Source organism: Bubalus kerabau, chromosome 9 (genome assembly GCF_029407905.1).
Source record: "Bubalus kerabau isolate K-KA32 ecotype Philippines breed swamp buffalo chromosome 9, PCC_UOA_SB_1v2, whole genome shotgun sequence".
NCBI lineage: Eukaryota > Metazoa > Chordata > Mammalia > Artiodactyla > Bovidae > Bubalus > Bubalus kerabau.
Genome location: NC_073632.1, coordinates 73,285,021 through 73,300,474, shown reverse-complemented (window position 1 = coordinate 73,300,474; position 15,454 = coordinate 73,285,021). Strand labels below are relative to the sequence as shown.

At 38.8% G+C, this 15,454-nt stretch overlaps 1 protein-coding gene across 4 annotated transcripts in view; it reads left to right on the top strand.

Annotated features, from left to right (window-relative positions):
- The window catches only part of MRAP2 (melanocortin 2 receptor accessory protein 2), a 135,908-nt gene that overhangs the window by 44,017 nt on the left and 76,437 nt on the right, over positions 1 to 15,454 (top strand). The window contains exon 1 of one of the 4 annotated variants that reach the window (XM_055535576.1): positions 2,247 to 2,614. The exons of 2 other annotated variants lie outside the window; for them this stretch is intronic. The gene's annotated coding sequence lies outside the window, so the exon portion shown is untranslated. Of the gene's footprint in view, positions 1 to 2,246; positions 2,619 to 15,454 lie in introns of those variants that run through there. One more of the 4 variants, XM_055535574.1, reaches the window with a different exon arrangement.

The window sequence follows — 15,454 nt, the reverse complement described above, 5'->3', positions numbered from 1 at the left end:
CTCTTTGCAACCCCATGGACTGAAGCGTACCATGCTCCTCCGTCCATGGGATTTTCCAGGCAAGAGTACTGGAGTGGGTTGCCATTTCCTTCTCCAGAGCATCTTCCTGACCCAGGGATCGAACCCGGGTCTCCCACATTGTAGGCAGACACTTTACCATCTGAGCCACCAGGGAAGTCCTATGATGTATAAAACAGATAATTAATGAGAACCTACTATATAGCACAGGGATTCTATTCAATGTTCTGTGATGACCTAAATGGGCAGGAAATCCAAAAAAGAAGGGATATATACACACACACACACACACACACACACACACATATAACTGATTCAGTTTGTTGTACAGCAGAAACTACACAGCATTATAAAACGGCTGTGTGCTTAGTCACTCAGTCGTGACCCCGTGGACTGTAGCCCACCAGGCTCTTCTGTCCATGGGGATTCTCCAGGAAAGAATACTGGAGTGGGTTGCCATGCCCTCCTCCAGGGAAAACAACTATACGCCAACAAAAATTAATTGAGAAGAATCAAACTGGGACTATTTTTAACACCTTTCCATCCCTTGTTTACATACTGGGTTTCTTCCATATCCAAAGTAGAGTGTTCCTAAGAAACTTTTTGTAAATCAGCATGGTGTGAAGTGAAGAAGCAATTGCTCAGGGACACAATCCAGCTAAGGGGTGCACAAAAGAAATTGAAATTAAAGTGTAGATGCTCACAGACACCTGCTTCCCAGGTGGTTCAATGGTAAAGAGCCAGAAGATGGGGTTTGATCCCTGGATCAGAAAGATCCCCTGAAGGAGGAAATGGCCACCCACTGCAGTATTCTTGCCTGGAAGATCCCATGGACAGAGGAGCCTGGCAGGCTACAGTCCATGGATTTGCAGAGACAGACACAACTGAGCGGGCGCACTTGCTCAGAGACACAGTTAAATCTAAGACAACCTGATACTGAGATGCTGACCGTAGTTCCAAGGAAAGAGCTTGGTGGTGCTACTCTCTCTGCTTAGGGTACACATGGCCTCTAACAGCTCACTGCAAACAGATGCTGAACACTCTTTTTGTTTTTCACCTTTTTCCCATAAAAACAAGAATCCTTTTAGGATTTCTTTCCATTAGTGAAAGCAGATGCTAATGTAAGCCTTTCATAAAAATGAAGTGGTATAAAAGTGAACTTTCAGAAAGAGTGGAGGGTAACTAACTATATTGGATTTTTATTTTACATTATTGCAGACATATCAGAGCACTATTTTATTCTGTTTTTTAAACTTAATATATTGTCATGAACAGTTCCTCATATTACTATTTAGCCATCATAATTACCTATGTAAAATGTAAAACTAATATATATATCACAGAACATTTGAAAAAGAGTTACCAGTAATTCTACTACTAAACTGTTGATCTTTGTATATTTTTTTAATTCAAATTTACTTTTTATTTAAATTAATTATCTTATTTTTTTATTTAAATTTTTTTTAACTTTTTCTTCTTTTTTTACTTTTTGGCCCCACTTATGTGGCTTGTGGAAATTTAGCTTCTTGACCATGGATCAAACCCATGCCCCCTGCATATAAATAGTTTTCATAAGGTTATAATCACAGTGTATAAAGTGTCCTACTCACATTTTACAATTTTTATTTATTTTTATGCTCTCCCTTGGGCCAGAAAGTGTTAAAGGCAGGTTATAAAGTTACATAAGCTTACTAAAATGTATGCTAGGCTTCAGCCAGGGCCTCAGAGAGTCAAACATGACAAATGAGAATTCAGAGCCCTTCTATGGTTTTGAGAATTTCTTACAAGTCATATATTCATCGTTTTGTCCTCAGCTCTGTGTCTGCCTCAGGGATACAAAGTGCCTGCCTAAGTCCTGTCATGTCAGCTGGGATGATAAGCAAAGCACCTTCCTCAGTTTGCCACACACACATACCAACCCCACAAAATAAACAAAACCAAAATCTACTTTCACCAGGTGTTTTGTAACTTTGATCATTCCCTAAAGTTTTGGGAGCCCTAGAATCCCAGGGATGGGGGAGCCTGGTGGGCTGCCGTCTATGGGGTCGCACAGAGTCGGACACAACTGAAGCGACTTAGCAGCAGCAGCAGCAGCAGGGTGCAAAGCCTCTGTCATCTCGCTGGCATCCCCATCCTTCCTCCTCTGAGTAACAAGCTCTTCCCTTCACCTCACCTGCAACAGTCTCACCCACTTTCAGGCCCTTCCTAACCAAAAGCAGCTGATTCTGATTCAGATCATTTCCTCAACAAGGGAGGTCTGGCTCTTCAAGGATGTCTCTGGTATTTTGCAGCTAAGAAAAGTGTTTTTGGACTTCTAACATTACAATACAAGGGTTGGAAACAGGTCAGAGAGAAAGAAACTGATGCCAAGAGATAGGTTAGCACAGGAAGTGTAAGTCAGTGAAGTTTCCACATTTGGAAAGTTGCTGGGGAGGGTGGAGGAAGGGATGAAGCCCAGCAAAACAACAAAGTACCTGAAGAATGTAGCAGCTGGTGGGGCCTGAAGACCAGAAGTGACAAGTCTGGGACCAGCATGAGAAGTCTGGGCCTGCGGGAAAGTGGCCCCACCTTGAGATGAAATGAGGACCTTGGGAAGGTAGGTCATTTGGGAGGGAAGGGGATGCATGCACCTTCACAGGAGAGGTATTTGTAAATGGACTTGGAGGGTGGATGAACTGGAAACTGGGGCCATTCCTGGGTCTGTCCTGGAACCTGGCTGCCTGTGAACATTTGGGAAGAACTATGAATTGACACTATAAAATCAATCCAAAGATAAAGGAGGGTTGTAGTGAGGGTAGAGTTGAATAATAAAAAAAAAAAAGAGTATTTTTGGTATGGATTAGGTGATGGGGTGGTGTAGGAAGATGGATTGAGTGGAGCAAGGGAGGAGACTATCGGTGAATTCTGGAGTGTTAACAGGGGATTTTTTTTTGTTTGTTACTTTGTCTGAGTGTTGGAGTTATTTTGTAGAATGGGAAGGAACTGTGCTGGGGATGGAAAATGATTTTCTGCCTCTTGCTTCGTTCACCTGTTACCATGGCGACTGATTTCATCAGCCAGGAGGGAGGGCTTGCTACAGAGACACCCTATATTGGACTGTTGTGGCTTCGAAGGGAAATATTTACAGCTCTGTCAGCATAGCTGTTCCAGTTGAGACTGTGACTTCATGGCACATTCAGCTACATTTCTGAAGTTTGTTATTGATTCCAAGTAACATCACTATTTTTGATCAGCTACCAGGAGCAAATCACAGCAGGATGTATATTAACCCCTACATTGGTTGGGGTTAGTTTATCTTTTTCTTTCAGTTCTCTCAGTGATAAAATTAGTTGCTCCACTTGGGGTTTTGACTCCAACCAAAAGACAAAAATAATTGTGTGAGACACATGCAGCTGGGTCCTGGGAAATCTATTGTCCTCACTCCATGACTTGCTGGGAGCAGAAGTCAGACAGTCCTCATTCTCCAATAAAATGCCCCTCCCTTGAGCATTGGTGAGAAATGAACATTTTAAAGGAGGCTGCTTGGGCAGCTGGTTTATATTACAGAGCTCAGTCCATTTTACCTCTTCCCTATGGTGGAATCCTTCACTTACCAGAATCCTTCTTCCTTAGAAAATAAGGGACTACTAATAAATAAAAAATCTTTTTTTTCCCTCTGCTTCTGTTTAAAACTATATGAGTTATTGTAGGTTTGTGCATACTTTTGGTTTGAAACCTGGTTTCTTGGCTTTTTACCAAAGGAACATTTCATGCAAAGATGGGCTCGATAAAGGACAGAAATGGTATGGACCTAACAGAAGCAGAAGATATTAAGAAGAGATGGCAAGAATACACAGAAGAACTGTACAAAAAAGATCTTCACAACCCAGATAATCACAATGGTGTGATCACTCACCTAGAGCCAGACATCCTGGAATGTGAAGTCAAGTGGGCCTTAGAAAGCATCACTACGAACAAAGCTAGTGGAGATGATGGAATTCCAGTTGAGCTATTCCAAATCCTGAAAGATGATGCTGTGAAAGTGCTGCACTCAATATGCCAGCAAATTTGGAAAACTCAGCAGTGGCCACAGGACTGGAAAAGGTCAATTTTCATTCCAATCCCAAAGAAAGGCAATGCCAAAGAATGTTCAAACTACCGCACAGTTGCACTCATCTTACACGCTAGTAAAGTAATGCTCAAAATTCTCCAAGTCGGGCTTCAGCAATACGTGAACCGTGAACTTCCAGATGTTCAAGCTGGTTTTAGAAAAGGCAGAGGAAACAGAGATCAAATTGCCAACATCCGCTGGATCATGGAAAAAGCAAGAGAGTTCCAGAAAAAACATCTATTTCTGCTTCACCGACTATGCCAAAGCCTTTGACTGTGTGGATCACAATAAACTGTGGAAAATTCTGAAAGAGATGGGAATACCAGACCACCTGACCTGCCTATTGAGAAATCTGTATGCAGGTCAGGAAGCAACAGTTAGAACTGGACATGGAACAACAGACTGGTTCCAAATAGGAAAAGGAGTCCATCAGGCTGCATATTGTCACCCTGTTTATTTAACTTCTATGCAGAGTACATCATGAGAAATGCTGGACTGGAAGAAACACAAGCTGGAATCAAGATTGCCGGGAGAAATATCAAAAACCTCAGATATGCAGATGACACACCCTTATGGCAGAAAGTGAAGAGGAACTAAAAAGCCTCTTGATGAAAGTGAAAGTGGAGAGTGAGAAAGTTGGCTTAAAGCTCAACATTCAGAAAACGAAGATCATGGCATCCGGTCCTATCACTTCATGGGAAATAGATGGAGAAACAGTGGAAACAGTGTCAGACTTTATTTTTCTGGGCTCCAAAATCACTGCAGGTGTTGATTGCAGCCATGAAATTAAAAGACGCTTCCTCCTTGGAAGGAAAGTTATGACCAATCTAGATAGCATATTCAAAAGCAGAGACATTACTTTGCCAACAAAGGTCCGTCTAGTCAAGGCTATGGTTTTTCCTGTGGTCATGTATGGATGTGAGAGTTGGACTGTGAAGAAGGCTGAGTGCCAAAGAATTGATGCTTTTGAAGTATGGTGTTGGAAAAGACTCTTGAGAGTCCCTTGGACTGCAAGGAGATCCAACCAGTCCATTCTGAAGGAGATCAGCCCTGGGATTTCTTTGGAAGGAATGATGCTAAAGCTGAAACTCCAGTACTTTGGCCACCTCATGCGAAGAGTTGACTCATTGGAAAAGACTCTGATGCTGGGAGGGATTGGGGGCAAGAGGAGAAGGGGACGACAGAGGATGAGATGGCTGGGTGGCATCACTGACTCGATGGATGTGAGTCTGAGTGAACTCTGGGAGTTGGTGATGGACAGGGAGGCCTGGCGTGCTGTGATTCCTGGGGTCGCAAAGAGTTGGACACTACTGAGTGATGATCTGATCTTCTTGGCTTTTGAAGGTGAGTACCTATTCTGCTACTGCTGCTAAGTCACTTCAGTCGTGTCCGACTCTGTGTGACCCCATAGACGTCAGCCCACCAGGCTCCCCCATCCCTGGGATTCTCCAGGCAAGAACACTGGAGTGGGTTGCCATTTCCTTCTCCAATGCATGAAAGTGAAAAAGTGAAAGTGAAGTTGTTCAGTCGTGTCTGACTCTTAGCGATCCCATGGACTGCAGCCTACCAGGCTCCTCCATCCATGGGATTTTCCAGGCAAGAGTACTGGAGTGGGGTGCCATTGCCTTCTCCAAGTACCTCTTCAGATTCCATCAGTAACAAATCTGGATATACTGTCCTGCACCAAAAGCATAGAGAGTAAGAGTCTGAGTCTTTCAGACTCCTAGTATAAGGTTGTATTTGCATGCATGCTTGTCATGTCTGACTCTTCGAGACCCCAAGGACTATAACCAGACTCTGTCCTTGGAATGTCTCAGGCAAGAATACTGGAGTGGATTGCCATTTCCTACTCCAGGGGATCTTCCCAACCTAGGGATCAAACCCTCATGTCTTGCATCCTCTGTATTGGCAGGAGTGTTCTTTATCTCTGAGCTACCTGAGAAGCCAGTGTAAGATTGCCTCCAACTTAATTAGCAAAGTGTTGTTCTCATTCTAATTGAGTGCTTGAATGTAACTTTTTTTTTAATTTAATTTTATTTTTTAACTTTACATAACTGTATTAGTTTTCAAAAAATGATTGCTTCACTTTCTACAGTGATGTTTTCCATCTTGAAAAATAATTTTGTTAATTACGTTAATCTTTTTTTTTTTTCTAACACCAAAAGCAGTTTGTATTGGGGTATAGCTGATTAACAATACTGTGATAGTTTCAGGTGAACAGTGAAGGGACTCAGCCATACATATACGTATACGTATACGTATACGTATACGTATACATATACACGTATCCATTCTCCCCCAAGTACGCCTCCCATTCAGGCTGGCACATGACATTGAACAGAGTTCCATGTGCTACACAATAGGTTTTTGTTGGTTATCCATTTTAAATATAGTAGTGTGTGCATGACCTTCCCAAAGTCCGTAACTGTGCCTTCCCACTGGCAACCATGAGTTCATTTTCTAAGTCTGTGAGTCTTTTTCTGTTTTGTAAGTAAATTCATTTGTATCATTTCTTTTTAGATTCCACATGTAAGGGATTAAGTTAATCTTGATGAAATATTTGTGTGTAAAGAGGGATTTGAAGGAAATATTGAGGATTTTTACATATTCCTAGCCCAGTTTTCAAAGCAGCATTACTCTAAACACAGTTCATCAGAGAAGTAAAAACAGAATCTTCTGACAGACACTCATCATTGAAACCTTTTAACCTTTTCCCTAAACTTTGACTTCACCCAAAACAGAGGGTTTCTTACTCATTCTTTATTCATCTATAGATTTGTTGAGGTATTATTGTGAACTTGGAACATTTTGAACATACATTGTGGATATTGTCAATATTGTACTTGAATTTGCTTCTGGAAGACATATATTTTGTTTTACTTATATGGCAAAGTAGACTTTAGATTCAAAACCTAAGATTCTTTTGGTTAATTTTTTATAAGTACCACTATTTTATTTTTTTAGAAGAGTAATGACTAACTCAGGACTAAGAAAATTTTAAATATTTGCCATAATAGGCCTTCCCTAGTGGCTCAGATGGTAAAGAATCTACCTGCAATGAAGGAGACTTGCGTTCAATACCTGAGTCAGGAAGATCCCCTGGAGAAGGGAATGCCTACCCACTCCAGTATTCTTCCCTGGAGAATTCCATGGACAGAGGAGCCTGGCAAGCTACCACCCATGGGGTTGCAAAGAGTTGGACACAACTGACCGATTAACACTCTTAATAGGAAATCTCCCCTTGAGTTCCTCATCAAAATATCATTAACACCTAGAGTGTCTTTCGTTTCAGCCATCTGAATAAAAGCATTTTAAGAGCTTTTGTTTTTATTTCCCTTCTCAATGCAGGTATGGGAAAGACACCAGTGTTTTTAGAAATAAAGATACTATGATATCACAGATGAAGACACAGTTTCTCTTTCCAAGGAATTTACACTAATGTGGGGGAGATAGATAAGTAAGTAAATATTACATAGCAGTATAGTAAGGGTAGTGAGAGAGGTATGCAGAACATTCAAGGATGACTAACTGGCCTAGAAAAGTTGGAGGAAATCAGGAAGTTTTCTCAGGGGAGTTGACGCTGGTATTGATATTTAAGGACCAAGATGAGTTTGCCTATCAGGGTAATGTTGAGGGAGGGCACAGGTGCTCCAGATGAGGAAACCACAATAAGGCAAGGGAAATGCTGGTAAACAGATGGAACTATGATTTAGGGGAAAAAAAAAAAGTGCACAACTTGTTGAGAATTTATTATATGCCAGGTACTATGTGCAACCCATTTCTAATTTGAAATGCTTTAAGGTATGTTGTTATTATTATTTCTTTTTTAAAAATTATTATTTCTTTTTTATGAGGGGAGGACACAGAGGTTTAATGAGGATGAGCACTTGCCCGAGGTCCCAGTGATGGAATGGGACATCCAGACCAACTCAGCTGACCTTGGAGGAGTTTGTTTCCAGTTGTTTGAGTAGAGTCAGTATATAATTGGACTGAAAGAAGGCGTAGGCTTCTGTTTGATTCAATTTCCTCATAAATGATATGATCATGTATTATAATTATGAATAATTTACTCAGTTATGATAAACAAAGTGATTTCATAGAGACTCAAGTGTTTTAACAAGACTTTGAATGTAAAATATGAGCCTGAGATGGAATTTCCTGATTGAAACATTTTGATAAATTAAAATGTATTTTTCTGACATGTAAGAGACCCATTTCTAAAGCCAAGGCTTCTTAAAGAGGTCCTATTTCTGTTTACTGTGTCATGGGAGATGTGGAGAGGTGAGTGTTGGTAGCGTCAGGTAGAAGCTTTTGTGGGCTTCTCTTGTTCTCCTTAAGGAAAAGAACTAAAATGCTGAAATAAATTAGTGGAACATTAAGTTTGGAAGTTTTAAATACATGTGGTCTCAGAAAATACACACCTAAAGCATCATTTTCTTCATGTATGAAGAAAACACGTGCCGTTTCACTTTCAGAGCACATTTATAGTCCCCACTGTACAACTGCATTGGTGGCAAACCCACTGTGTATCTTTTGAAATGAATATATCCCGGTGTACTCAAGAGTCTGTTTAGTACATCCTGCAGATTGCCTTGGAATTTGTCCCTGAAGTTGTAAACATAAGAGAGCAGACTAGTAATCATTCTATCAACGTGTTTGAAATGTATAAGCACAGAATAGTGCCTAATTTTTCTTATTCCCAATTACATTTTTTATACCTCACCCTCCATATAGTAAGCATGATTTAAGACCAGGGACTGTGCTAACTATGGGCCACTATATTGGTTTCTAAGGATAAAAAGATAACATCTGGTATCTGCCAATTTTAACAGGGCACCAAACTTCTACTCCACTAATCACCATGTAGCTTAGTGACCAATAAAACAGAGATATGGGCATTCAGCTGGAGAAGACATAGGAAGACCCAGCAAATTATGCCATAATTAGGGAGGGCTTCAAATGGTTTCACAAAGGCATTACTTCTTCAGTCTCAAGAATGAGTAGAGTCCCTTTAGGAAGATAAGTAGAAGAATATTCCAAAAAGTGAGATCAGCATCAGCAAAAGCATGGAGGTATGAAAATGCACAAGAGGTTTTAAAAACAGGAAGTTAAAACCAGGCCAGAGATGAGAGTGTATCATGTAGAGAGAGGACAGCAGGTGTCTAGCAGTGGGCCCAGTTTAAAAGGTATCCTGGTGCGGATTATGAAGGGCTTTGCTCCCTGTTCTAAAGTAATTGAACAAAAAGCCAGTACAGGGTGTTTAAGCAAGTGAATTGAGAGCTCAGTATCTCAAGGCTGGTTGGCTTCAGTCTGTATATGCTTTTAATAACCTAGTCCTGTTTTCACAGTCTGACTTGGATATTCAAGCTCAACCATTCATGTCTTCATGAAAGATGGTAAATGGTCAGCAACCATCTTGTACACAGAAGTTCTGCTCTGTCACCTCTCAGTTTTCCCTTTTCTTGGCTGAATCAGACTCAGTCCTCATGGAGCTTATTCTCAAGTCTTTAGATAACTGCCTTTATAGGGTTCCACTGAACTTCTGCCAAGTTCTTTTCTTCCGCCAGACTTCATCATTAAAAACTCATGTATTTATTTTTGACTAGGCAATGCATTGAAATAATTCAAACATAAATCCCCAAGTAGTATTATATCTTTCCCATCCTATCCTCCATCTGCCCATTTGTTATTGTCCTCTCCCAAAGATAACCACTGTTGTTAGTTTCCTATTTGCCTTTCCAGGATTTTTAGCATATAAAAGCCAGTGGAATAATATGGGATTTTTCCTTTTTTAAAAAACAAAGGTCAGATTTCTCTTCATAAAGCTCTGCACTTTAATTTGATCACTTAATGTCTTGAAACTATTTCTAAAATAGTTCACAAAGTTTTTCTTCATTCTTTTCTAAGATGCACAATAATCCATTGAATGACTATACTATCATTTTTTAAACCAACCCTCCACTGATGGACAGCTAGGTTGTATGCATGTGTTTGCTATTTAAATTTCACACATGTAAATATATGTAGAGGATAAGTTTTTTGAAGTGCAATTTCTATGCGAAGTGAAATACACACACACACACACACACACACATATATATATATCCAATTGTAATTTTGGTGTGTTAGTGCGTGCTAAATTGCTTCAGTTCTGCCTGATTCTTTGCGCCCCTATGGACTGTAGCCCACCAGGCTCCTCTGTCCATGGGATTCTCCAGGGAAGAATACTGGAGTGGTATGAATAAAATGCATATTATAAGATTTTAGAAGGTGGAAAGAAAGCAGAAATCATGTTCTCTTCCAGCAGTGTCCAGAGGCAAATTAGTGTCCATCAGCTGCTCTGAGTCTTTGCAGGAACTTTCAGATTCCCATTCCAGCCACTCTTCTCAGGACTACAGGGCTACTGGGAAATTGACTAAAGTTTTTGGCCACCCCATGTGAAGAGTTGACTCAGTGGAAAAGACCCTGATGCTGGGAGGGACTGGGGGCAGGAGGAGAAGGGGACGACACAGGATGAGATGGCTGGATGGCATCACCGACTCGATGGACATGAGTTTGAGTGAACTCCGGGAGATGGACAGGGAGGCCTGGTGTGCTGTGATTCATGGGGTTGCAAAGAGTTGGACACAACTGAGCGACTGACCTGAACTGAACTGAACTGGGTATTTGGCAATAAAAATCAGCTGAAAAATTTACAGTTCAGTAAAGGAGCATGTTAATAGCTCAGTTGTGTCCAACTCTTTGTGACCCCATGGACTGTAACCCTCCAGACTCGACTATCCTTGGGATTCTCCAGGTAAGAACACTGGAGTGGGTTGCCATTCCCTTCTCCAGAGGATCTTCCCAATCTAGAAATCGAACTCAGATCTTCTGCATTGTAGGCGGATTCTTTACCACCTGGGTTACCAGGGAAACCCAAAGGAGCATAGTATAACACTAATATTAATAAATGTATATATATTCACACACACATATATTTCTCTATATATCCATATATACAGTTAATATAACAACTTAATGGAATAAGTCTATTAACAATAGTGATGAATAAGGTAAAATATCAAGAGATAAGTGTATCAATAATTAAACAAAGACCTATGTGAAGTAAATGATAGGATATTTTTGAAGGACAAAATGGTCTTGGACAAATGGAAAGACATTCATTTTCTTGGATGGCAAAACTCACTATCATAAAGAATTTATTGAGATTTTATTTGTATACTAGTCTGGTCAGTTTTAGTTGACTATACTATGGGTGCTTGGAAAGGAGATGTATTCTCTATTTTCTAGGTATTGCATTTTTATTAATTATCTCTAATTATGTTATTTAGGTATTCTATATCCTTATTTGGTTTTTGCCAATTTATTTCTGAGAGATAAACTCCTATTAGAAATATATTTTGCCAATCTTTCTGGTATTTCCTATAGTTTCTGAATTATGAAAATTTTTGCTATGTTATTTTATGCTCAAGTAAATATTTATAGCTGTTACAGAGTCACCATTAATTACAAGGAGTTAGGATTTTAAAATGCCTTCTCATTGTTTCATTAATGTTCCTTTTCTGGTACTACATCTATTATGATTTTATAATTGGGATCCCTGCTTTCTTTTGGTTTCTAAATACCTGGTATAACTTTCTCCACTTTTATTTTAAACCTTTCTGACTTACTTTGTTTTAAGTGATTCTTTTACACACAGCTTGGAGTTGTGTTTTGCCTTTTAGTCTTGCCTACAATTCTTTTTCTTTTAATAGATATGTTCATTCCATTTATATTTATTGATTTAAAAGACATGTAGTCTCAATTCTGTTATATTTTTATATATGTCATTTTATAGTTTCTAAAAAAGTATTTAAAAAAAGTATTTCAGTCTGTGATCTTTATAGTCTGGATGATTTATCTGATATTTAGGAAGTTTAGTGGTTTTGTTTTGTGGTTACTTGTGTAATTGTAGATATGTATTACCCTTAGCCCTTTATTTCTTTAGAGACAATATCTATTTTTCCTTACTATGAGCAATAATGTGCTGTGCTGTGCTGTGATAAGTTGCTTCAGTCGTGTCCAACTCTTTGCAACCCCATTGACTGTAGCCCACCAGGCTCCTCTATCCAAGGGATTCTTCAGGCAAGAATGCTGGAGTGGGTTGCCATTTCCTTCTAAAACAAGCTTATTTTCATGTTTTACACTAACTCCTTCCCCTACATCTCCTAATTTTAGTAAAAAATAATTTTTAAAATGTATCTTTTTACCTTTATATATGCTTGTATTTATATTCATTTTATAGCCTTAAATGATATCCTTTGACTCAGATATATTACAGATCATTGGATTTTTCTTCCCACTTTTTTTGCCCATCTTCCCATTTCACTGTGTAATAGTTAAATCACATTTATACTGCTAGACATATACTAATTATTATACATTGTCTCTGTATTGCAGGGGTTGTATCGTATCTACCATTATGTTTCTGTCCCTCTCATTCTCATACTACTTAAGTAGTTTTTCTCTCTTTGGTAATTTCAACTATCTGTTGGATTTCCTTTGCCTGTTTCTTTCTCATTTTCTTTCTAATTCTTTTCAACTTTCAAAGAATTTTTTTTTATTACAGTGTCGATTTGATTTGTGTTTCCTCCAATTTTGCCTTATTTCTATGGTTTTTCTTTTCCAGTTCTTTGCTGGTTTCCACCAGCTCTTGTTTCATCTCCTCCCATTGTTTGCCATCTCCTTCCTGAGTACTAACATCTCTGTCTTCTATTTTGGTTATTCACTGAAATGCCTGGGGAAAAGAATATGCTACCTGGACACTTACTATGAAACAAATTATCTTCACGGGGAGGGGGTGCTTTGATATAAATATCTCATAGTTTATGTGCCCTGTTATGTAAATGGGGATTTATGTAAATCCCCAGCTAAAGATATGCATGCTGAAATATTTAGGAGGTTGTGAACTAATATCTGTAATTTACTTTCAAATGCATAAAAATAAGATAAATTGACAGGTAGATTGACGGTTGGACCAATGGATAGTTATATGAGAGAGTAAATGTTAATGATATAATCCAGGTGATGTTGACCATAAAATTCTTTTAACTTTGCTGTATGCTTGATATTTTTCAGGGTGAAATGTTGGGGGAAATTATGGAAGTCAAAGCAATTACTGTGTAGTTGTTTGTTTCATGGCATTTATAATGTTCCCAAATTAAGGGCTTTTTACCTTTAATTCCAATAGATAAAAATGGAGGAGTCAGTCACAAATGCTTGATGATTACTCTCTACTTTGCCTTTTCTCAATGCTGCCTGATTGGTGTGTTTGGTTCAAAGGTTGGATTGTCTTAACTTGAAATTCATTTCAAGGTGCTTTTGGTCAAGATCCCTCCAAAGATGAGAAAAACATCACCCAATGGAGCTGGTTTCAGAGGAACTGCTGCTACTGCAATTCCATTACTATTCTGAAATCAGGAAAACTACTTTACAAGCATTCTTGTTCTGGAATCCCACTGGAAGTTGTCCAAGTTTGGTGGATCAGATAGGAAACTTCCAGTTTTGGTCTCCTTCTTGATCATCCACTATCTGAGTTGTGTAAACTTCCAACACCATAAATTTTGGTCTCATATTATATGTGATACGTTTGAATTCTGTAAGTCAACTTCAAATAGGATATTTCCAGCGACTGCCCAAGTTCAGCAGCTCAAGTGGGTTATTTTAATGAGGATAAAGGGCAGTTACCTGATGAGTATCTTTTAAAAGCCACTATACAAAACATACATAAAACCTAACTTGCTGACATGCAAATCTCATGGGTGAAGCCAAAGGCTTATATTTTTAGGGTGAATAGGTCCATAAAATGGTTTACACAGAATGATTTCTTGAACTTCAGTCATTTTGGTTAAAATTATAAAAATTTGTTTCTGGCTACAGTGAGTTGAATTTTGTCACCCTAGAAAGGTACGTTGAAGTCCTAAGCTCTGGACCTGTCCATGTGACCTCTTTTGGAAATAGAATATTTGCACATGTAATTAAGATATAAGTTAAGATGAAATCATACTGGGGTAGGGTGGATCCCTTATTCAATATGACTAGCATCCTTATAAGAAGAGAAAGCAGAGACACAGACACGCATGTGATAATGGAGGCAGATGCTTGAGTGATGCATCTACAAACCAAGGAATGCCAAGATTACTGGCAACCACCATAGGCTGGGAGAGAAACCTAGAACAGAATCTCCTTCAGAGATTTCCAGAAGGAACCAACCTTGCTGGCCCCTTGATTTCAGACTTCGAGCTTTCAGGACTGTAAGAGAATGAATTTCTGTTGTTTTAAGCCAACAAGTTTATGAGATTTTGCTCTGGCAGCCCTAAGAAGCTAATATACCAACCAAAACTATGGAGCCTATAGACATAACTTCCAAGGTCAACATGATAAATAATCTCTTCCTGTTTTCTAAAATCTCATTACTTATTTCTTTACTTCTTAGAGTCATGCCAGGTCATCAATGATGCTTTCAACTTCAATCAGAAAAGACCATAAAATAAAAATACAGGTAGAGATTCACCAATAGAAGCAGGAACTAATGTGTGAGTCATATTGAGGTGGTGATTCCAGCAAGACATTCTGGGTCAGATATTGATTTTGATTAGAGAAGGTTGTTTATAACTCCCTTGGTAGAATTTGAACTCTCCCTGCTAACAGGCTTTCTTTCTCCTAATAAAAGAAGTGGGGAAATAATTTTCTTTTTTCTTAACTTTATTTCTTAAAGATTTTTTTTAATGTGGACCATTTTTAAAGTCTTTATTGAATTTGTTACAATATTGTTTCTGTTTTATGTTTTGGTTTTTTTGGCCACAAGACATGTGAAATCTTAGCTCACTGACCAGGGATCAAACCTTGGGAGGCAAAGTCTTAACTGCTGGACCACCAGGGAAGTCCCTCGGGGAAAAAATTTTTTGAAAAGTCAAGCACAATTTAAGTCAGCTTCTGGCTTCTTTTTTAAATAAGATTTTTTTCCTCTTTTGTTCTGAGTTTCCTCACTAAATTCATATTTTCTCAGCCTTGAACTTAAAAAGGAAATGCAAATACACATACAACTTTGATATCATTTTTCTCTTTAAAACAAAAAGAATGAGATTTATAAAAATGATTTAGAACTGTGGGCAGAATTTCCTTCCTCTGTTGTGATTTTCATGGTAAAGTCCTTAAAACTTGGCAAAAGATGAAAGTAAAGAATAAAACTTCCATTGCAATTTCCTTTTTCCTTTATTCTTTCAGAGAGACACAAATCTGGGCACCTGTATTTCTGGACATAAGGAAATATAGTCCATGAGGCAGTGGACTTTGACTCTCCCCAGA